The following is a 23,659-nucleotide window of genomic DNA, read 5'->3' on the forward strand; positions in this document are numbered from 1 at the left end:
GAGGGTAAATTAGGTAAGTACTAACAGCTCTCTTTTTTGGTAGTGTGGGTGAGCAGTTAGGCTTATCCAGAGGGTGTTTTAAGCATTTATTATAGTCACTCAATCAAGGCTGAAGGTACACACTCAGACTGAATTCAGACCTGAAAAAGGTATACTTAAGGTTTATTTTCTAGAGCCAAAAAGATCTTCCTACAAGTAGGTCAAATATACTTTCAATCATAGAACATTTCAAGAAGTGCAATTGGGAATTGATTTGCAATCAATACAGGTTGCTTTTGGTCCAAAAAGCAGTTTAAATTACACAGTAATTACTTTTGGAATACTTTTGGATTACTTTACGATTACATCGACTACTCAGGGTGGTATGCCTAGATACCATGCCGGAGAACTCACAATACAAGGTAAGTAAGACTTTTGAGGTTTGCAGTTTCTCCAAACAAAACAGCAGTTCGAGATCGCATTTTAGGCAAAAAAAAAACGTACCATGAGTTCATATGGGAGAAAAGTGGTTATTGGTTTCACAGGTAAGTACTCAACTTGCAAGTGGGAGTTTTGGGAGTTAGGACCAAGGTTCCCCAAGGTCTAGGGAGTCACCCAAATTGCACCACCAGGGAAACCGGGGAGGCCGGGTGCAGAGTGCAGGGGCCCAACATAAGCCCATGGGGCTAAGGGGGCCTTTGGTCAGGGACTGCTCATGAGCTCCAAGGGTAGGGACCAGCAATGCAGGGCCCAACAATCAGCACAGGAGCTGCACCTCCAGCAGCACGGAGGTGGCCGGATGCAGAGTACCAAGAGGATGTCAGGGACCCCGTGGATTGGAATGGAAATCTCCGGTTCGGAAAAAATGCTGAACGCTTGGTCGGGGAGACTTCCTGAAGGAGACCACCAGCTAGAGAGGTAAGTTGGGATCTTGGGGGATGCCTGGTCGACGCCGGTTGGGGCACCAAAGGCCATGGGGCATCGGGTGCAGGTGTGCCTTTTGGCATCAGATCTTCTTACCAGCTCCAATCGCGGTCGGAGGGACCCATCAGGTTGAGGCTGCAGGCATCGGCTTGAAGCTTGGGAGAGTTAAGAGATCACCAGATCCCAAGTCGGGATCGCTTGGGAGACCACCTCGTGGTGTTGGGGTGCTCAAACTCGGGCCGTGGACCTCAGATGCAGAACCGCTGAGCCGCCTACATCGGGGTTCTGGTCTTGGAGTCTCTGTTGAGCAAATCCAATGCTCATGGGAGACAGAGTCTGCAAGTTGAGTGCAGGGCAGGTCCTCCGGGCTCTGGGGGGGCTGCTGGCCTAGTTGGGGTTCTCATTGTAGGCAGGTTTAAGTCAGGACAGGTCGGTAGGACTGGGGCCAAAGCAGTAGGTGTCCTCCTCTTCCTAAGTCAGCACGGCTCCTCTGTCCTTCTTTCTTCCTCGAATCTGAGGAAGCAAGGTTCTGGGTCACCCTAAATACTAAATTTAGGGGCGTTACAGGGATGTGCAGGTCGAGATCAATGGGTTCCTTCTTTGTGGGGAGCACATCCCCTATTATGCCACCCTCCAGAGGGAGGAGGGCATAAGCCTCTTCCCATTTGGTTGGGTCCCCTCATCTCCAAGATGGATGGGACGGAGATGTGTGCGTCACCTCACCTCCCCCACCTGAGGGGTGGGGTTGAGAAAGGTGGGCACGGTTTTTCCGCTGATTGCCCACCCAAAGTGGGGTCAGAACCGGTGAGAGCCAGTTGCTGTGGGCAGCAAAAGGCAGGGACAGCTTACAAAGGCGACAAGCTTTTGAAGCTTCCCCATTTGTGGACCCAGTCCATCCTGGGGGAGGAAGGATGCCAGCTCTGCCCAGGATGAGCTTTGTTTCTGGACCCAGAGAGCGGAGGCTCTCTACCCAGGGGTCCAGAAACCTGTTTGGTGGTGGCAAATGGCGGGCAGCCTTTCAGGAACCACACCAGGGCTGGTCGATTTTCAGGAGGCATTTCTAAGATGCCCTCTGTGTGCTTTTCACATTACATCTTACACTGGCATCAGTGTGGGTTTAATGTTCTGAGAAGTTTGCTACCAAACTTCCCAGCTTTCAATAAATCCATTATGGAGCTGTGGAGTTCGTAATGACCAACTCTCAGACCATATACTCCCTTATGGATTTACTGCACTTACAATGTCTAAGAATGGACTTAGACAGTATAGGGGTGCAGTGCTCATGCAACTGTACCGTCACCTGTGGTCTAGTGCACCCTGCTAGGGGGGAGGCTTACCTAGTCCACAGGCAGTGGATTGCAGGCATGGCACACAGGGATGTGTGCCATGTTAACTATTCACTTTTCTGTGCACCAAAATACGTAGCTTGCAATTGCAGTGTGTGGGTGTAAAGGTACAGGGCCCCTATGGGTGGCACAATAGGTGCTGCAACCCTTAGAGGGCTTCCCTGGTGACAGTGCCTTTGGTATCCATGGAACCTTTTACTAAGGGCTTACCTGTGGCCAGGGATGTGCCAATGGTGGGGTTCAAAGGTACAGCTTTGGGAAAGAACACAGGCCCAGGGAACCTGATTGGCAGGGCACACCAAATCAAAGTGCATTATGTATCTGACAAAAAGTGGGGGGTAATCATGCAAAAAGGGGCACTTTCCAACACCTTGCCAGAAGGACAGTAGTAAAGCCTATGGGGAACTGAGGTCAGTAAGACATTGGTAAGCATGGGAAAAACATTACCATGGCAGTGGAATAGAGAAGTGTTGGAAGACAACACTCCATAGAAACAAATACTACGTAGCTCCTCTGATGGAATTCGAACCATGGTTGGATGAGGCTAAAGGACCAAGGACAACAGCCAATGCCACTAAGCCAGTGCTCCTTATTGCAGAAAACAAGCATGTGAGCTAAACCTGCCATAAGAAACACAAGGAAAGAGGAATCCCAAAACACATCCAAGATGGAGAGAGCACCAAGCAATGCTTCAACGGACGTATTGCAAGAACAGAAGCAACAACCATTGGTATAGACCATTCTTGTTCGGAGAAAAGACTTCTAGAGAGAAGGTAACTCGCTGGGACTATGTAACGTAGAAGTCTTAAAGGAGGAAAGGATAAACAATTGCATATGCAATGACCAAGTTAAGGTCCCATTGGAACATAAAGAAAGGCGTAGTTACGTAAGGAGATATGAACACACATTTCGGTGAAAATCTGTTTAAATAAAGAAGTGGAGACGACTCAGTGTATACGCAGCATGCCGCCTACAACCCTTCAGCGGCCCGGCCGCGTGATTAAACAGTTGAGCATTGAGCAAGAGTGAGGCAATATGAGACTATGCAAGAAGGTTAGATTACACAGCAAGTCACCTACAACCCAGGCAGGGCCGGCCGCGTAGTGTAGCAGCTATATGTGGTAGTGGCAAGTTGTAGAGCTCCTTCAAATAAGAGCTGCATAAACCAAACGATACCAAACGTAGAACAGTAAACAAAAGAGAGAGGATACGAGGGAAAAAGTCCCCCATTACTACTAAAAGGAAGAGAATGAAGGAATAAGAGAAACAGGAGAGAAAGAGCGAGTAAGAGAATGAGAAGAGTGAATAGGGGGGTAGAGCACGAGGAATGGTTATTGCAAAGAGCGTGGCTGGGGGGACTAGGAAAGGAGGGGGGAAAGAGGGTTGGAGACTATGTGAGGGTGAGTTCACCCGATTGGGCCAACAGGCGATGGAGTACAAATTGTTGGCGCTGGAGTCAGGCGAATGTGTCAGAGGCAGGGGGATATACAGTGTCCTCGAAAAGGCGTAAGTCCCGGAGTGTCGGGGGCTGAAAGCGGGCATGTTCCAGCTTACAGAAATTATCAATTAGTGGTTGCCAGAGTTTGGTGAAGTGTGTGTCACGGGACTGTAAGCGTGCAGTGAGAAGTTCCATCGCCATGGTTTGCCAGAGGCGAGTGAACCAGATAGTGACTGGAGGAGTCTCCGCCTTTTTCCAGTATAGAGCTATGAGTTGTTTAGCTGCGCCCAGCATATGAAGGCAGATATGCCAGTCTCTACATGTCAGTGTGCGCAAATTATCAGGCTTGATACCCAGTAGAGCAGTGGCTGGAGTTTCAGGCAGGGGGATGCCAAGAACCAATTTAATGTGGCTGAGGATCTCTTTCCAGTAAGTGGCCAGAAGTGGACAGGTCCACCAAATATGAAGGAAGTCTCCGGTGGAGGTCGAGCATCGCCACCAGAGAGGAGGTGATGTAGGGGACATCTTATGTAGCATGTGAGGAGTGTAGTACCATTGGGTCATAACCTTATATGCAGTTTCCCGCTGAGAGATCCACCGGTAAACCTTTGGGATGTCGCGCCAAAGACGATCCTATTGTGCGGGTGTGATGTCCGTGGACAGTTCAGACTGCCATCGAGACTGATATGGATGCAAGGCGACCCGCGGGGGGTGCTGAAGAATGTGATACGTTCGGGAGATGAGGCCCTTGGAGTTATCGAAAGAGCGGACCAGCCGCTCAAAGGGAGTGAGGGCACGTGTGGCTGCCTGGGTCAAAGACGCATCGCGTAACCAGTGCCTCAGTTGCAAATATTGCAGTCGGGCCCCTTCGTGAAGTTGAAACTCCTGTTTGCATTGTTCGTAAGATGTGTCTCCTGCATAAAGGTCCCTGATTGTTCGCCATACAGCCACTCGGAGAATACAGGAGGGTGCAAAGCAGGCGGGAAGAGAGAGATACAAGCTATAGGAGTGTGAGAGGAAGGAAAGGTAGTGAGGCCTTTGGGGACGGCTACCTTGTCCCAGATGTCGAGGACAGTCTTGGTGGGGAGAGCTATGAACACGCTGCGGGAGCGTGAGGCCCGGTGCTGCCATTGGAGGTCCCATATAGTGCGCCCAGTCACCACCCTGTCCATATGGAACCACACCTTCTCACTCTCCCATGCCATCCATTATGAAATGAAGCGTAAGTGCGATGCCAAATAGTATTCTACCAGGTTCGGGCAGGCCAGACCCCGCCCCCATCCCGGGGTAACATGAGAATTTTATTAGAAAAACACGGTCGACTACCTCCCCAGATGAACCTAGTGGATTTGGCCTGCAAGCTGAGAATCTGATGTTGCGGGATAGGGGTGGGAAGAGATTGAAATAAATACAGAATTTTAGGTAAGATGGACATTTTAAACACGTGTAAGCGGCCCAGCCATGAGAGGGAGAGGGGCTTCCAGGTTCTCAAGTCCTCTAGCACAGACCGTCTGCATTCCTGCCAGTTGGCTTGTGACCAGGTGGCGAGGGGGGGATTGAGTCCAAGGTATCTAATGGAGTGAGGGGCCCATCTGTAAGGGACCAGTGTCGGGAGCGTGGGGAGCTCTTCTACCGGAATGGTGAGGTTCAGGGCTCAGGATTTGTCATGATTGATCTTAAGACCAGAAGCCTGCTCGAATAAGCGTAAAAGGTGGGCAAGGATGCGTGTGACTGAGATAACGTAAGGAGGAGATAGTCTGAAAACAGGGTAACCTTCTGAAAACAGGGTAACCTTATGTTGTTGGCCTCCAAGGGGGATGCCATGGATGTTGGGCGCCTGGCGAATCACAATAGCAAGAGGTTCCACCGCAAGGGCGAACAAGAGGGGCGAGAGGGGGCAGCCCTGTCGCGTGCCTCTGTGGATCGAGACGGGGTTGGCGAATTGGCCATTAACCCAGACCTGAGTCGTAGGGGAAAGGTAAGGGGCGATGATGCGGGCCACCATCAGGGGGCCCAGTCCAATTTTGCATAGGACCGCTCGGAGAAAGGTCCAATCCACTCAGTTGAACGCTTTCTCCGCGTAAAGAGACAATAAGCAGGCAGGTATGTTCCAATGATGCGCCTTCCCAACAAGGTGCGCTATTCGTCTCACATTGTCTGCCCCCAGTCTGTGACGAATAAAACCGACCTGGTTGGGATCTATAAGGCCTGGGAGGTGTGGGTCTAAGCGCTTGGCTAGGATTTTGGTATTTATTTTAAGATCTGTATTGAGAAGCGCAATAGGGCGAAAAGAGGCGCAAAGGCAGGTCTTTGCCCGGCTTAGGGAGTAAGGCTATTTCAGCCAATCCCATAGATGAAGATGGACCTATCGTGTCCATGAAGGAATTAAAAAGTCACAGAAGATGCGGTTGGAGCTGCGGGAGAAAGATGCGATAACAGAAGAGTGGCAGTCCGTCCGGACCCGGAGATTTTCCAAGAGGGAGGTCTTTCAGAGCACCAGCGAGTTCGTTCTGGGAGAGCGGTTCTTCAAGCAGCTGTGCGTGGTATTGATTTATTGGGGACCAGGGGCAAGTATCTAAGACAGCCTGGATATGCTCGGGGAGGGGCATCTCCTTAGTGTAGAGATGTGAATAATATGCATGAAAAGCTTGAAGTTTAGCTGCCTCGGTGGTAGCACGAGTGTCATAAGCGCACTTACTATTGGCAATGTGCGCTTTGGCCGCTCGCATCCATAATCACCGAGCAAGAACAGTGCCCACCTTATCCCCTCCCTCATAGTAGTGCTGCTTTAGCGATAGGAGGGCTCGCTCGGTCTTGTTGGTGCGGTGTGCACGAAGCTGACCCCGGAGCATCGCCAGGCGTCGTTTGTGGGTAACCCGTGGCTGTTCCTGATCGAGCTTCTCGAGTGCCTTTATGTCACGGGAGAGAGTGGTTTCAAGACGGCGTGACTCCAGCGCCCGGGCGATTGCTATGGATGTGATATACCCGAAGATGGTGGCCTTAAAGGCGTCCCAGACGACAGGGAAGGGAGTATGAGGTATGTAATTCGTCTCAAAGTAAGAAATAATGGCAGGACGAAGTTCTGCAACATCAACTGGGTCCCAAAGGACATGCGGAGGGAGCCGCCAGCGCGGCAGGTGTGCTCGTAGGAGTCGACAAATCACACAAGAGAAGTTCAATATGGGCGTGATCCGAGACCGAGAAATCCGACATAGAAGCCGAGAGATTCTCACCAATCAGGGAATGTGAGATAAAAAAAATAATCAATGCGTGAGTAGGAACGGTGAACATGGGAGTAATATGAATAATCGCGTATGTCAGGAGAGTGATAACGCCAAGAATCTATCAAGCCTAAGTCCTTCAGCTGTTTTTTTAAGGTGGAGGACATGGCCCCCACCCCATGGAATGAGCCATCACTGCGATCCACGTTAGCATCCCACACTAGATTAAATTCACCCCCTATGATGAGAGAGGAGTCTGTGCCCGACACTTGTTCCTGTAACGTCCCCCGGAGGTTACGGTCCTGCGCTTGATTGGGAGCATAAATATTGCAGAGAGTTATGGTCCTACCACCAATTCTGACCGCTACTTTAAAGAACCTGCCATCCAGGCTGCGAATCACTTCGGAATCCCCAGGAATTTCAAGCAGGGCACGTTAGTCATGACTAGCAAGTGGTGAGGCCAGGAGCAGGAAGCAGAGAAAGAAACAACGGGAGGTGGGTGATGGGGAATGGAGAGGGGAGCCGCCCCAGTGTAAGAAGAGATAGTCCCATGCCGCAAAGTGGTACCCTCCCGACAGGGAGAAAGAAGAGAAAGAAAGAAAAGATCAGGACGACAGAGCATGAAGAGACAAAAACAATGTAGCAAACTCAGCCAACAGGGCCGTAGAGTCCTGTTCCAGATAAGGGATAGGCTAGGCTCACCAGCACAAGCCATCCCGGAGGAGTCACTCTCCAAGGAGCAGGCGAGGGGGTGGGTTTCCAGGCAAGGAGTCATTTCCTGGTGAGCGCTCCGAGGCCGCCACCAAAGCGCTAACAATGCTGGGGAGAGTCCGTGCAAGAGAACGCAAGACCTTTTCGTCCATTTCAAGAGGCCAGTAAACAAATCAGGGAGAGCCGTGAAGCCCTGGGGTAGGCGGCATCTGGTTAAGGTGTTGCGGGGCGAGAACTCGAGGTGGAGCACCCCTCCTCCATCGAGCAGATGTGCTGTATGATATCCTGCCTGGCCTGCGAGGAGGCCCCGTTATCGGGTCTAGACAGGCGGTGGGGGCGACGTATCTGTGTCCATTGTGAGTTTGTTGGTTCCCTTTTCAGGTGGGGCAATCTGGTAGGGCTATTGGATCGCACAGGAGAGAGATCGAGTAGTTGTGCAGCCTCCCAGAGAGATCTCATCACTCAGCGTTTGGACTCCCATTGGAAAATAAGAGCAACGGGATGACCCCACTGGTATCGGCTGCCCAGACTTCTCAGCTTGTCCGTGACAGGCTTAAAGTCCCGGCCTCGCTGTAGCGTAGTGGGTGAAAGATCCTGGAAGAGCTGGATCTTGGCATCATTGTATTTGAGCTCTGGTTTTGAGCATGCTGCTTTGAGGATTGCCTTATTTTCGGTGATGAAGGGGACCCGGGTTAGTATGTCAGTGACTAGTCCAGGGCGGCCAGGGGGGCCCGAGACGCGATGCACACGGTCAAGTGCCGGGGGAGTGAGATCATCGTCGCCCTGTATGTCCTGGAGTAAGTCAGCAACAAAGGTCATGATATCCGTTCCCTCAGCTCCAAGAGGCACCTCTCGGAAGCGCAGGTTGTTGCGACGCCCCGGTTCTCCAAATCCTCCTGCTTGATTTCAAGATCAATATGTTGCTCCTCTAGGATGGTCAGGCATTGCGAAAGCTGCTCCTGATCCTCCGTGCGGGCGTCCACCGTTTTCTCGAGGTCATCGACCCGCTCGCCAATCACTTTAACCTCCTTCCTGAGTTCCCTGACACAAGAGTGAACTGAGCGGAGTGAGCCAATTTCGGATTTCATTTCCTGCATAAAACGAGCCATAAAGGATTGAGTGACGGGCTCAGAGGCCCCCCCCTGCCGTTGATGACATATCACCAGGGCCCGCAGAGCCAGGCTTGTTCCAGAGTGCTGCAACAGGGTTATCCTTCGGGGTATTGCCGTGTCTTTTACTGCTTTCGTGCAAGTCATGGCCTCGCAGAGCCCACACCGCAGAACGCAGGGTATGCAGCCAAGGGATGAGGCAGAGGGCGACCAGGAGTTCCACGGGCCCCTAAGGGGAGGCAGGGGCGCCGGAGTGCAAGCTCGCCAGATGGAGCAACCAAGGTCCAATGCGAGGGGGGGAGGGGAGATGACGAAAGGGGGGCCAGCAGGATTCCTTCCATCAGTTTGCCACACACCAGGCATAAGAGCCGCTCGCTCCAAGTCCAAGGACCCCGCAGATGCACCTCAGCAGCCGTCAGGCAACCCGCTCCAGATGAGGGAGGCCACTGCCCACGAAGGAGAGGACGGGAAGAAGTGATGTGGCCAGAACGGTCTCCAGTGAAGGCCAGACCAGGAGGCCAAGAACAGCTAAGGCCAGAGCCGTAGCGGTTGGGAGAGGAGCTGAAGGCCCAGGCAAGGTACAGAGGACTCCCACGTTGTAAAACACCGGGGTGGAAAGTAAACTCAGGTCACGCCCCACTCTACCTCTAAGAGATCAGGAATGCACAGGCCCCCCCCACGGGTGTCGATGACAAGACAGCGCCGGGAAGTACAGGAGAACATCCAACAACAGGATAACAGTCTGGAGGGAAGGGGTGCCGGCGTAGAAGCCAGGGGGGCCACAAGATCCCAGCAGACACCCTCACTAGGTGGCAAGGCGCGACGTGCAATACCACTATACTGTTCCTCCAAGGGGGGGCCACAGCGCCAAGCTCCTGGCCGGTCACGGTCTCCCCCAGACCAAAGAGGAGGGGCACACACCCAGACAAAGCTGGGAAAAGTCAAAGAGGGCCCTCGCCCAACGGGGGACTCACCAGGTCCGGGTCGCCCCAAGGCGCATGGCAGAACACAGCCGATCACCAGGCAGTCCCTCCAGGCATGCAGTACCTCCGGCCGCCGTCGAGTAGTGCCACAGGTCGTCCAGGTCCCCATCCAGCCTCGAGGGCACCTAGCATTTCAGGCGAGTGGTGGTAACTGCACGGGCCGCCGGCCGCCCCGTTTCCACGGGCAGCTATGGAAAGGTCCAAAATGGCTAGCCCTGACTGCAGGGCCGCGCGAATTCCCCGTCAAGCAGCAGCACCCCGGGTGTCCCTGCCGTCTGCTCCACAGGTCAGGGCCCCGAAGGCAACCTCCAGCGGGCCAGGGCGATGAGCAGGGGCCCTCGCAGCCCCCAGCGGCAAGAAGACGGCAGGGCCTGGTGGAGATAAAATGGCGACCGCCGGAGCTCGGCCGCAGCGGTAGGAGAAGGCTGGCGTCCCCACAACGGAGCAGCCCATGGAGGTGCCCTCTCGTCAAGGAGCACCCCCTCCGCTCCGCAGGTCAGGCAGATGAGGCAGGTTCGTCGTCGCGGCCCAGCAGCCCCCGGCGGCAGGGCAAGGCCGGCGACGCACCACAAGAGGGCAGCCCAGAGAAGTCTCCCCATGCCAGGGAGTGCCCCGTCTGTTCCGCTGGCCAGGTAAGTGAGGCAGGGTCATCGCAGAGGCCACAGCACCGCTGTAGTAGCTTAACGAAGGCAGCAGCTGGCCGGAGCTCTCAATGCGTGCGTCTCAACCCATTTGCAGCGAGACCACGCCACCATGAACACACTTAAGAAATTCAGCACAAAATTGACTTGTGTGTGTGTATATATATATATATATATATATGTATATATATATACACACACACACACACACATATACACATACATATATACATACATAGGTATACATATAGAAAGATGCATATAATTACACACATACATCAGCCATAGACCGAAGCTGTGACAACGGCAGATGCAAAATTATAGATAGATATATTAGGGCCGAGCTGAGTAACTAGCAACATGGTACCTTAAAAGAGGATAGAGGGAGTGTGGGACATCACGCAACCTAGAAAAAGAATGCCTATCGAAACATGAAAATAACACTACTGACTGAAATGGCTAAAATAAGGCGGTTGATAGGTGATAGAAAAAGAAAACAGCAAGTGTGAAAAACCTGCTAGAATACACAAATGAAGACCACGATCTGGTTCCATCAGGAGATCAAGTGAAACAAAGGCAAACACACGGAATGCCTAGACAGATAACCAGTTTCCGATGGAAAGAGATATCAGACAGAAGAGGACCTATATAGAGTACAGACTACGCCCCGACAAAAGTGGAAGCCTGAAAACAAATACCAGGAAGAAAAAACTGAAGTAACAGAGGTGCAGTTCATACAAGCACAAGTGTGGAGCCAAGGAAAGAATGTCTCTACAGGAGTCGGCACTCAGAAACAAGCATTGAAAATGAAATAGGTCTCGCCCTTGTTTAAGTTAAAGCAATTCTGTGACTTTTTAGCTTTGCTTTTAGTAGTGTTTTGCAAGCTTTTATGTACATAACATGCATATAGGTCTATGTATGCACGCATTTATATTTGTATTTATATGCATGTATATATACATATACATATATAAATGCATATATATGCATATACATACATACATATATATATATGTGCATATGTGTGCGCTTAGAGAGGTAGAGGGGGAGAGAGAGTTAAAGAGGGAGAGAGAGAGTTAGAGAGGGAGGTAGAGAGGGGTAGAGAGAGAGAGAGGGAGAGGGAGTTAGGGAGAGGGAGTTAGAGAGAGGTAGAGAGAGAGGTAGAGAGAGAGAGAGGTAGAGAGGTGTAAAGAGGTAGAGAGGGAGCTGTCTGCCGAGACCTGGAGTAAGGAGTTGCTGATAGCGCTGTAGTTATCCTCAACTCTCTCTCGCTCTCTTATGTCCACCTCTTCAACTCCTATTTTTCCCTTCTTCCCAATTTTGTATTGAAATGTCCCAATGTAGCTTATCAGGATACTTTAGTCACTTACCAATGTATTTAAAGTAAATTGCCGTCGCATTTTAAGCATGCGAACACAAAAGCGTCATTCACAATCAAAATAATAGTATAATCCCAAAAAGAAAAACGAAGGCGCCTTGAAACAATCGTGCGAAGCTAAGTGCTTCATTCATTGACTCATTCCACACTTTGACGCACCTACCAAGTTGGCATCCTTCGGGCGCTCCAGGGACAGCAGAAAAAGACCATAGAGCGTACCCACTCTCAGCTTTAATCCAACAATGACGGGCCTTTCCTTGGCAAAGCTAGTGGCACTTTCGCTTACATTTACAAACGCAGGAGAACTTCTTGGTGATGCCCCCTGCGGGGCCCGTATGTATCCCAGCCTGGCTGGAACCCAGCACCCACCAAGGTGGAGCTAGAGATTGTTGTAGTCCCAGGGCCATTAAAGACAGAGTAAATTCTGAGATGTTACCAGTATGGAGCGAAGCCTCTTGCATGGCCATATAACTACATGGTACACAAGCGCGCGCGTGTTAACGACAGCACTGTGTTTGCATAGGCCTTGCGATTAAACATCCCTGGTCGTGTGCACGTGCGCCAGTGTTTAAGCAAAGAGTTAAAACCATTGCATGCAAAACACTTCCACCCTAGTGCAGGGAAATTTGTCATTGTTCTAGTGATGAAAACATAACGTGGGAGAGCCTGGGTCACGATGGGTTTGTTTCTCTAATCTTTCAGAGCCAGAGACGCCAACATTTGTGCCTCGTAATCTTGGAATAATACTTAGTCATACACAAGCTGTCACGTGCGCAAGCAAAGCAAGCCCCTAAGCTGCAAATGTTTTGAGGGGGAATGTGTTATTGGGCTGAATTGTCCAGTCATATGTACAGGCCTTGGGGCAGGCAATGTATGCTCCCCTAGGAATGCCATGAGACTCGAGTGGCCAGGCAGAAGTGATAAATACCCATAACTTTGCAGCTATGTGAACATTCACAAACACATGCAATGATTTCACCTTAACTGCACCTGGAAAAGGTAGAATTGAGCATAGGGGGCGCATATAAAGGTTCCGTTCATGGCAACATGATTTCCATATGTAGTAGGGTTTTTTGTGTGTTTTTTTGGATTTTTTAAGCAGCGCGAAGTAGACCGAAAGTATTAGAGCGCCTTACATGAGCACCCATTTTATTACACAAGACACATTATGTTTTTTGTAGACACGGGGGCGCAGAATCACAGGATCTTGGGCCCCAGTCGTCAGTTCTTGACGTTACGCCACATCCTCTCTCTATAGCTATTGCTAAGTAGGGGTACACAGGGCACACTGCAAAAGGCGTACTTTTCAAGAGTATGAGTGGTGGGATTGTGAGCTGGAAACAATCTAGAAGTTGTTGTTGACGTTTCTGCCCGTCAAAGGATCTCTTAACACGCAGGGGCTCCAAATCACAAAATTCTTTGGAAATCTGCACCTACCATTTACCTCTCTCGGATGGGCGTCTTTTTAGGAATTCACAAATATTTCCGAGAATATTTCTGGTAAATCCTTTATGAATTCCTACTTCTAAATAATGAAAATGCTTTTTGCATGAGCAAGTGGATATCTGGTCAAACTTTCCATACAAAAATACCTTCGTATTTGCGCAGTGGTAGTATATTTCTCCTCTACACCCGTTTCCTTGTACGTGTCACTCATTATTAAACTGTTCCGTGCTCATTCCTACACTGGAAAATAGAAAGACTGATTCCTGTTTTAACAGAAGTTCGTTTACAAACGTTCCCATGGTGGGACTAGGTCGTTGAGAAGTTTATCAATACCCACAAGTTCCGCGTGTGTTTCCAAACCTTTTAGGACCTGCCCCATGCAGCGCCCGCTCGCACGAACCACACAAGGACATTTACCGCATTCACTGCATCACACCTATAGCTGGCTAATTACACGCATTTTTAAACGGGTGCCTGTGTAACTGCAAATCCATCGTTGTTTAATACCTTGAACTCAAACCACCTATGCCTTTAGATTACGATTACACATGGCACTGGCTTTGTGCGAATGGAGGTCTGAATGTCACAGATGTCAGGACAAAAGAGAATGTTCCCTATTGGCTGGAGCGGTCGACCTGGAAACTGGGGAAGCGGGTTTGAGCCTCGGCAGAGTGTTCAACATCTTGTGATTCAGGGCAAATCATTTAATCTCCCCGTGCCTAACAAAATGAATATGTCAGTCTATAATGCAACTACTGTCCATGTAAAGAGGTCTGATACCTTTGGTCGTGTTTGCGCCCTATTAACCTCCAAAAATGTATTTAAATCAAAAAGGATGGTTATTAAAGCATTTTAACTAGATGAATAACCCCCTGAGAAGCTTGTTCCTGGAAGCCAGTTAATGATGTCGCACAAAATTCGAAAATCGTTTTGTTAAACAGACAAAACTGCTACCCTTGCTGTGGACAGCCATTGGTAGCATGCAGCTTCACACGCGATATTAGATCAGTGGGCGGCATCTGCGCTTGTGGCATTCATTCCGCTTCATGGCATCGTTCGTTCATGCGTGCCTTTTCTACGATTATGTGGCCTGTAATTGTAACAATTAAAGAAGTCTGCTGCATGATTAAACTTATATTTCACAGGAAAATAATCGGGCGCGGCGCTCCAAAATAAAGTAAAGCAGCACTGAAAAGGGAGCGGGTAGCGGTGGGGAGGAAGGGGACGAGTATATAATGGGAGAAATAAAAGCGCGTCAGCCATTGTTGAAGGAAAACGCGCATTACGAAAAAAAAGTGCTTAGCGGCTAATTGAGAGAGACTGTCTCCCGCCGCAAATAAATGATCCAATCCCAGTGGGCGGGGCCAAAAGGGGACAGGGTGGCAACCCTCAATGTAATGATTGCCTCCGATGCAATCATTATACTGTGTTTTGCATCAGCCATGACACAAAACGACCCGCACCAATGAAAATTGGAGCCGGAGCCGCGAGACGACTCCTGGAATCGTATTGATTCCAAGAAGCCTCGTAAGAAGAGAGCAGCGCATGCGCTGCTTACGTCACAAGACCTAAAAAGACCTGAAATAATAGTCTAAGCACAGCAAAAAACATTATGCCACGACTATGGGGAGAAAAGACCCTGCATCTTCAATAGGACGAGGATATAATAAGAGAGAGAGAGACCTTCAAGCAGAAGGAAACTAAAATTAGATAGAAGTGGTAGAACTAAGCCCGGAGGGGTAGAAACTTTTTCGCGTCCTGAGAGGAACTCTCAGGAAAAAAAGAATCCTAAGGAAGCACCGAGCCTCCTTACGGACCATCCCTAGAGAGATGGAACCATAATGTTCAAGGAACACTCATTTGATATGGGAACTTAAGATGAAAAACAGCCATGAACACAGAAAAAGCGGGTAGATGGCAACATCTGAAGAACCACCAGTTTGGTAATTAAATGCCGTGGTTGGTATATGAGTCGTCATAGAAGTGAAGCCTGTGGGAACAAAGGTACAAGGCATTTCCCCAAAGTGAAACGTGAATAACAACTTCTCGCAGGGATGAAACAGAGTAAAGATGTGGTGGTACAGGAGAATAGAGCTGTGAGTGTAATCCACCCATAGTCGAAATACAGACAAGATACCCCAACAAGGAATACTGAGAGATAAGTGGCAGTGCATAGTGAGAGCAGCACAATAAGAAGTGCCAAAACACACTGATAAAGAACCAAATTGGAAACACTGCCTAGAGCAGGAGCGGACAATATACCGCAGACCAAAGACTATGCCACCCACCCCACAGCTTCTCCTAGGTAAAGAAGGACACTTGTGCAAGGCAAAAAAAACCTGCACCATCTTTCCAGAGGTACATAGTTGAAGTCCCATATAAGAGATATTAAAGTGCCAGAAACATATCTAGTAATGACTAAGGCATATAGAAGATGGTACTCGTAGAACAGGGAACAATGCAACAGTGCATCTACACAGTGCAAGCAAACTACCCTAGGTGCAATTAGAACTTGGGTAGAAAAACCATCTTCAGAAAGAAAGAACAACCTGTAGCAACAGGCACTGAAGCCATAGGATCATAAAGTAATATACCTCCCAGATAACGAGAACCATAACCTGTCATCAACAGTTTAAGAATAATACCTGCAGAAGGCAGAAACACCTGACTGGGTGCTATCACTAGGTAGAAAAGACAATATGGAAAGAAAAAACCAATGGGCTCTGCCCCAGAATGGCTCATTTGTGAAAGAAATCACAGTGGGACGCCCCCGTATGAGCCTAGTACGAGAGGAACCAGAGAGGGAGACGGTATATAAAAACAGAGTTAAGATTCTGTTCCACCCCAACGGTCCAGAAAACACTGCAATGCGTAATCAGCCTGAGCACTGAACAGATGCACACCATCGAAGGGCATGTCTACCAAGGTGGCTTGAACAATCTCAGAAAAACCAGAGTTGCGTAGCAAGACACGACAGCTGAGTGCCATTGAAAGAGCCATGGCTCCCCCTACAAAGTCTGTGGTATCCATACCACATCGTATCATCAATTCAGCTGCTTGTTGCCCATCGTGGAGTATCTGAGTAAGACTGTTCTGGGTCTCATCCAGAAGCAAGGGTAGCAGGCATGTGGCCAAATCCCATAACACGTGAGAAAATCATTAACTAACCAAAAAGCTGAACTGGTGGTATAGAAAATATGCCTACCATAAGTGTCCAGAGGGACGTTAGGAAGGGCCCTAAGGTCAGGGGAGGTAGTAGCGGCCAGCACCACAGAACTATGTGAAGGAGGCTGCCAGAGAAGGCAGGCTCGATCCCGGGGGCAGGGCTTTGTCTATGTGCTATTGACCGGGCCACCAATGCCAGCGCAGTGAGCTTAGCCCAGGAACCCAACAAAATATCATACAAGGCATCCCTGTAGTAAAGCACAGGTTCAACCCCTGTTTCGCCCTGATGAAGCACACCAATCAATGAGTCAGTAGCCACCGACATCGAAGGGAGCTGCAGCTCCATAACCACAGATGCCCTCCTCAGAAGCACAGCAAAGACCAAGCTTATCTCTGCAGCGAGGCCAGGAGAAAAGAGGCCAGAGGATGGTGAAGACTCAATACCACTAGCTTTATCCAGCTCAGTTAGCTAACTGACCTTGAGAGGAGACTGGGCAGCATCATTTATGGGGTGAATAATTACCATCTCTTCTCCTTCAAAAACCTTTTCATCCGGAGGAAAAACAGCAAGTGACTCCTTAATAGTTGGAGGAAAGGTGTCTGAGGTTAACTGCACCTCCGGCACAGCCCCCCGACGCCATTCAGCATTGATGCAGCGACACCTTCTGGCGTCGATGTGGGGATGCTTAAGGGTCAAAGAGGAGAGATGGAGTAGCGTTGATTGGCTCTGCCAACCCAGTTGTCGGCTGATCAGGCACTGGCATGACAGGTTGCAACCCCGAAAGGCTGTGCACCTGAGCCTAGACAGATCTGATTATGGTTCTAGAGGGCATAACTGAAGCAGAGGGCAACCCCACCGGCGTGAATTCAGTGACGGCTCCTCTGACCTCATTGGGGCTGAAAGGTGCACCAGAGGGAGGTGGAGACTCAAAGATGGCATTTAGGGAGGAATAGTACTCCTGTATCTGGTACAGAGTCGTCCCAACACGAGGGAATTCAGAGAGGCGCGGGATAGACTTTTGCCTACACTTCTCAACCAGAGGCAGGGAAGGGGCTGCAGACACAGAGTACCTGACGAAGTCTGGGAATGCGGCGGCTGACCGCTTGCGTCTTAACTTACCTCTGGACGTCGAGGTCAAAGGACACCCATGAGAAAAACTTCTGGAGCGAGCTATGAAGCGTTCTCTGAAGTGAGGAGACCGTGAACTATGCTAAGCCTGAGACAACCTCGCCGCCAACAGCTTCATGCAGTGTTCGCGCAATGCCTTTGGGCAAAGTTGCCAACAGGAGTTGCACTCCTCAGAGTCGGGGTGCTCCCCGAGGCACCACATACAAAGAGTATGAGGGTCTGCGGACGTCATCTGCTGCCCACAGGGTTTGAAGCCTAAGGAAATGAGAAAAAAGGCACACTGTTCCGTCGATTAAAATGTCGAGATAGGCCAAAAAATGGCCCAAGGAACCACTCTCCGAATCTGTATTGGAAGCCTGGAAAAGAAGAAACGGACGTCAGAGCCTCAGGGGCTAGGCTTATATGGGCTCCATCGACGACACATCCGGTGGTTGCTATGGAGTCGATAGACACCATCTACAGACGCGCATAGGTACTACTGTAAAAGAATTCCGGATCCAGTCTGATGCCTGGGGAGAATTCAAAGGTAAGGAATCTGCAGCTAGATGTCTATCTTATAGTAAAAAATACAGTCACCAATAGCTATCTTTGAATTAATCTCATTTTCAAAAAAGTAAATTCTCATCTATTACGTGACATGCACAGAGGCAGAGAGACTAAAGTGTATATGAATATTGAAGAAGAACCAGTGATGGAAAATACATAGATGATCAATAGGAGACTCATGTTTGTTGGAGAAACATCACTCTGCACTTACACAGAGCACTGTATGTAACAGCAGATTAACACCATCAACTTAAGGTGTTTAGCAACCAATGAAAAATAAACAGAACTGTCTCCAGTTAGTACGTAGCGCAATGCATCATATGCAGGGATACAAGAATGTTCAAAGATGGTCCAGGAGGACCAGATCCTTGCTAGAATTTCACAACAGGTACAGACCACATAAAGAGTTCCACTTACATTAATTTATGTACCCTTATTTTATTGAAACAGTTGTTGTATGGGGAGAGCACTCCTTTGTTGTGGTAAATTAATCCGTATTTCACAATTTTAAAGACAACGGTGCATCAGTTCTGTAGGAGTTTGTCCTCTCCTACTGTAATCTAGACCGGGTATTGACAGGTTGAGAGCCTGTATACAACTGAGCACTGTTCACAAAGTGTCCTTCACGACACTGGTTTGTTTGAAACTTTTGTTTTTAATTTTCAGCATTAAATCAAAGTTTACTCTGAACTTTTGTACATGGTTGTCAGGTGTGACAGCTTTCAAAAAAAGTAACAATTTGCTCCAATACAAATTTGTGTCATTTGTACAAGAATAACATTGATAGAATCAGTTATACACATGTTGTCAAGTTGCATATGCTGAACATATTGTAGTAACATAAAAATTTATACACAGCAGAAAGAATTGCTAAATGCCCAATGCATTTCGGAACCAGCCGGTTCCTTCGTCAGGGGCCGATCTGAAAAATAAACCGCACCATATTTCTAGTTAGGATCATGTGGTAGGGGCTCAATCTCAATAGCTCTGATACAAGATAGACGTGTTTAACAACAAGTTACCTGTTTAACTGTGTAGTTGGATGTTCACTGGGTATAAAAAAAAACTCATATGTCTGGAAGAATGGAAAAGCAGACCGGATTATATGAATGTCAGTGATCAAGAACTGGAGTCCTAATACAAGTTTACGGAAATGGGTGTCAAGATATAATGAAAAGGTCTGTTCATACCTTAGGAGAGGTCATCGATTGTAAAGCTGTAGAGGTAAATAATGGTACCGTTTGTGAGCTGCTAGCGAGTCAACTCAATTTAACACGTCATGCACACTTTTAAAGTTAACACGCAAAGAAAACTAGCCGTTGCAATGGTAATAGTTTGTTCATACCTTAGTAGAAGTGGTCGGCTGAGAAACTGTTGAAAAAGTAACAGTACCGTTTATGAGCTTATAATTCGGCTTTTGCTTGCATACTATTAGAATTTACGCACAGAGAGACATTGCCGTAAGGTTAGATAACTTAAATCTTACCTTCGTAGATTCGATAGTAAGCTGTTTGGAAACAAGAGAGAAAAGAGAGAAGAAACCGGACTTTGTAAGTGGGCGAAAATTTTAGCAGAATGACATAGCGCGCTGCAACAACGGTCTGGGTTTAAGACAGTCCGTCGCAGAAATCTCACCTGAAGAAAGTTTCTAAAACGAAGTAACGGACGTCTCGGGAGTACCAGTGAGCAGGTTCGGAAACGCCAGAATGGCATACTTTTGTACAGGTGAAGCGGGTAGAAACTGACGCCGGAAGTCACCGGCAATGACAACGGACTCGATGTGCTCAAGTGAGTTCTAAATAGCTAATGTACTCAAGGTCTATACGGGGGCCATATTGGAACGGAAACGTCCAGAGTACCTGTACAGTCTGCGACCACATCGAATTCATCAACTTCAACCAAGGATACCACGGAACAAGTTGATAGATCAAACACGGTGTCTTTTTTATCCCAGGCCCCGGACCAGGGAATACCCCCAGTATTACAAGTAGAAACTCAGAGCGCAGTCACAAGATCAGGCGAGGAAAGGGGAGGCAAATCGCTACGCAGCGGGAAGAACATTCCCTGATTATAAACATCTCTTCTGTTGACATTACACCTCATCAAAAAGCTGTCCTAAACAGAGGCTTGTCCTTTGTTCCAACCTCTCATGCTAACCAACTGGATATTGACGTCGCAGTATACAAATTTATGCGTACGCTACGTCTACGCCATTACTTCTCAAATGTAGTAATTTCAGATCCGACTCAACCTACTAACCAAATCACGAAATTCAAACCACGAAGCACCTTTCAAGCACCTGTGTCACATAAGATGTTGGACACATTTGAGATTCTCATCAAGAAAGACATCAAAAACCTAGGATTACGTCCCAACACACACTGGAATCTAACAAACCAAGAAAGGATTACATTGAGAACTCTTGCCAGGAATTCGGACATTACCATTCAACCCGCTGACAAAGGGGGAGCAATCGTCATCATGGACACAGAATTCTATTCAACACAGGTCAACATGCACGTGAATGATCAATCCACATATCTACTCCTACAAACTGACCCTACACCACAATTGGAAATCATTTTGCAGGGAATATTGCAAAAAGCTTACGATCTAGGATGGATCGACGAACAAACTAGGCAGTACCTTACCACACCAAATCCACGCAGACCACATCTTTATATGTTACCAAAGATACACAAAAACCTTCATCAACCTCCCTTCAGACCTATTGTCTCTGGATGCGGCTCAATTTTTGATGCCATAGGAAAATATTTGGATAATTATTTACAGAGATTTGTGCAAAATTGGTGGTCATACACCAAAGACACCACTGAGTTGTTAAAGAAACTCCAACAGATTCAACTCAATATCCAACCAACATGGCTACTGTGCACTATTGATGTGGTGGCTCTCTACACCTCTATCCCTCATTCCATGGGTCTGGAGGCAGTAGAATGGGCCTTACTCCAACGTGAAGACATCGATACAGAGAAGGTGTTCATCTTGCAACTGTTACACTTTTGCCTTCACCACAGTTACTTTAAATGGAATGAACACTTTTATGCCCAACTCTCGGGAACATCTATGGGCTTTCCAGGAGCTCCTTCATATGCCAACATTTTCATGGCGATGTTCGAACAAGAACACATTATGGATACACCTCAATGGTGGACGAATATTTACACCTACAATCGATATATTGATGACATCTTTTTGGTCTGGACTAGCTCCCAGCAACTCATTGAAGAAATGATACTGACTTTGAATTCCCATAATCCCAGGATACAATTCACTCACAGGATTGAAACACAAACCATCCAATTCCTTGATGTCACTATCAATAAAAACCTTGATGGCCCAGGACTCTCGACCACGATCTACACCAAACCTACTGATCGTAACAACGCCCTACATTTCTCAAGTTTTCACCCCAGTAACCTCATTCACAACTTACCTTACTCCCAGTTCATTCGCATTAAACGGATCTGCTCTAACACGGACGATAGTATGACGAAGATTGATGAACAGAAAGTAAAATACCATGAGCGTGGGTACCCTTCAACCATCATTGATTCTTGTGCACAAAGAGCATTGACCAAGACACGAGAAAAGTTATTGATACCAACAAGCAGGGATAACAAAACAAAGTTGGTTTTCATATCCAGATACTCCACTTGTTCCAAAGCTATCAAGAAGATCATTAATAAACGGTGGGAACTACTTACAAATGAAACTGATTTTAACAACATCTTTAGTGAACCACCAATGCATGCATACACTAGAGGTCAGAACCTCCGTGAACTACTATCGTCCACCAAGCTACAACCTCAAACTGTCCGCATCCAGAAAGGCACCATGAAATGCTATAATTGCCAACACTGCAACAACATCATTGTAGGTAACATTCTTAAACATCCTACCACCGGTAAGGACATTGTACTACGACACACAAGTGACTGCAATACTTCCAATATTATCTATGGGATCAAATGCCCTTGCGGCAAATTATATATTGGAAAAACCGAACGCAAAATGAAAACACGCCTAACAGAACACAAAAGCCGCATCAGAACCCAAAGCAAAAATTCTCCTTTGGCATCCCACTGGCACGAAGCTAATCACTCCATATCACAAATAAGATTTCAGATCATTGAACACGTGGAGTTACAACAAGGCACTAATAATCACCTCAGACTTCTCCAAAGGGAAGTCTTTTGGATCAAAAATTTGGACACTCTGGTCCCGACAGGTCTTAATGATCGGATGGATATGTCATGTTTTATCTGATTGTAAACATCTCCTTTAAATCAGGCAGCACCTCTTAAGGCTCAGCATGAAATTTGCTTTATTTTGTCCATAACCTCGCAACTACACTTTTTTCAATTTTGTGTTATACACACACACAACATCACTACACATACCTACCAAGGCCATCAAAAACTATGTAGTGGTTTTTATAACTCATAAGATTCTCCAAACGCAGTTATATGCACACCTAAACATCAACGCGCGAACTGGGTTGTACACTACCGTGCTGTTCAATTTTTTTTATGGGCAGATGAGTCCGGAAGATCAATTTCCTCGAATGTAGATTCTAACTTCTAAACGCTTTTTAGGACTTCTAGTTGCTACCTCCGTGATATTTTTCATTTTAAATCTTATCTGATCTGGGGACTTTGTCTAGAGTTCGTATGACTCACGTTTCTCCCTGCACTTAGCTTCTCGCCTCTTACTCCATTGCGTTACGTTTCCGTTCCAATATGGCCCCCGTATAGACCTTGAGTACATTAGCTATTTAGAACTCACTTGAGCACATCGAGTCCGTTGTCATTGCCGGTGACTTCCGGCGTCAGTTTCTACCCGCTTCACCTGTACAAAAGTATGCCATTCTGGCGTTTCCGAACCTGCTCACTGGTACTCCCGAGACGTCCGTTACTTCGTTTTAGAAACTTTCTTCAGGTGAGATTTCTGCGACGGACTGTCTTAAACCCAGACCGTTGTTGCAGCGCGCTATGTCATTCTGCTAAAATTTTCGCCCACTTACAAAGTCCGGTTTCTTCTCTCTTTTCTCTCTTGTTTCCAAACAGCTTACTATCGAATCTACGAAGGTAAGATTTAAGTTATCTAACCTTACGGCAATGTCTCTCTGTGCGTAAATTCTAATAGTATGCAAGCAAAAGCCGAATTATAAGCTCATAAACGGTACTGTTACTTTTTCAACAGTTTCTCAGCCGACCACTTCTACTAAGGTATGAACAAACTATTACCATTGCAACGGCTAGTTTTCTTTGCGTGTTAACTTTAAAAGTGTGCATGACGTGTTAAATTGAGTTGACTCGCTAGCAGCTCACAAACGGTACCATTATTTACCTCTACAGCTTTACAATCGATGACCTCTCCTAAGGTATGAACAGACCTTTTCATTATATCTTGACACCCATTTCCGTAAACTTGTATTAGGACTCCAGTTCTTGATCACTGACATTCATATAATCCGGTCTGCTTTTCCATTCTTCCAGACATATGAGTTTTTTTTTATACCCAGTGAACATCCAACTACACAGTTAAACAGGTAACTTGTTGTTAAACACGTCTATCTTGTATCAGAGCTATTGAGATTGAGCCCCTACCACATGATCC

The 23,659-nt window shown here is 47.8% G+C and overlaps 1 protein-coding gene across 1 annotated transcript in view; it reads right to left on the reverse strand.

The window, feature by feature from the left end:
• Positions 1-23,659, reverse strand: part of NCAPD3 (non-SMC condensin II complex subunit D3) — a 1,141,478-nt gene that overhangs the window by 229,822 nt on the left and 887,997 nt on the right. The window lies entirely within an intron of this gene.

The sequence above is a fragment of the Triturus cristatus genome, chromosome 3_2, assembly GCF_964204655.1.
Source record: "Triturus cristatus chromosome 3_2, aTriCri1.1, whole genome shotgun sequence".
NCBI lineage: Eukaryota > Metazoa > Chordata > Amphibia > Caudata > Salamandridae > Triturus > Triturus cristatus.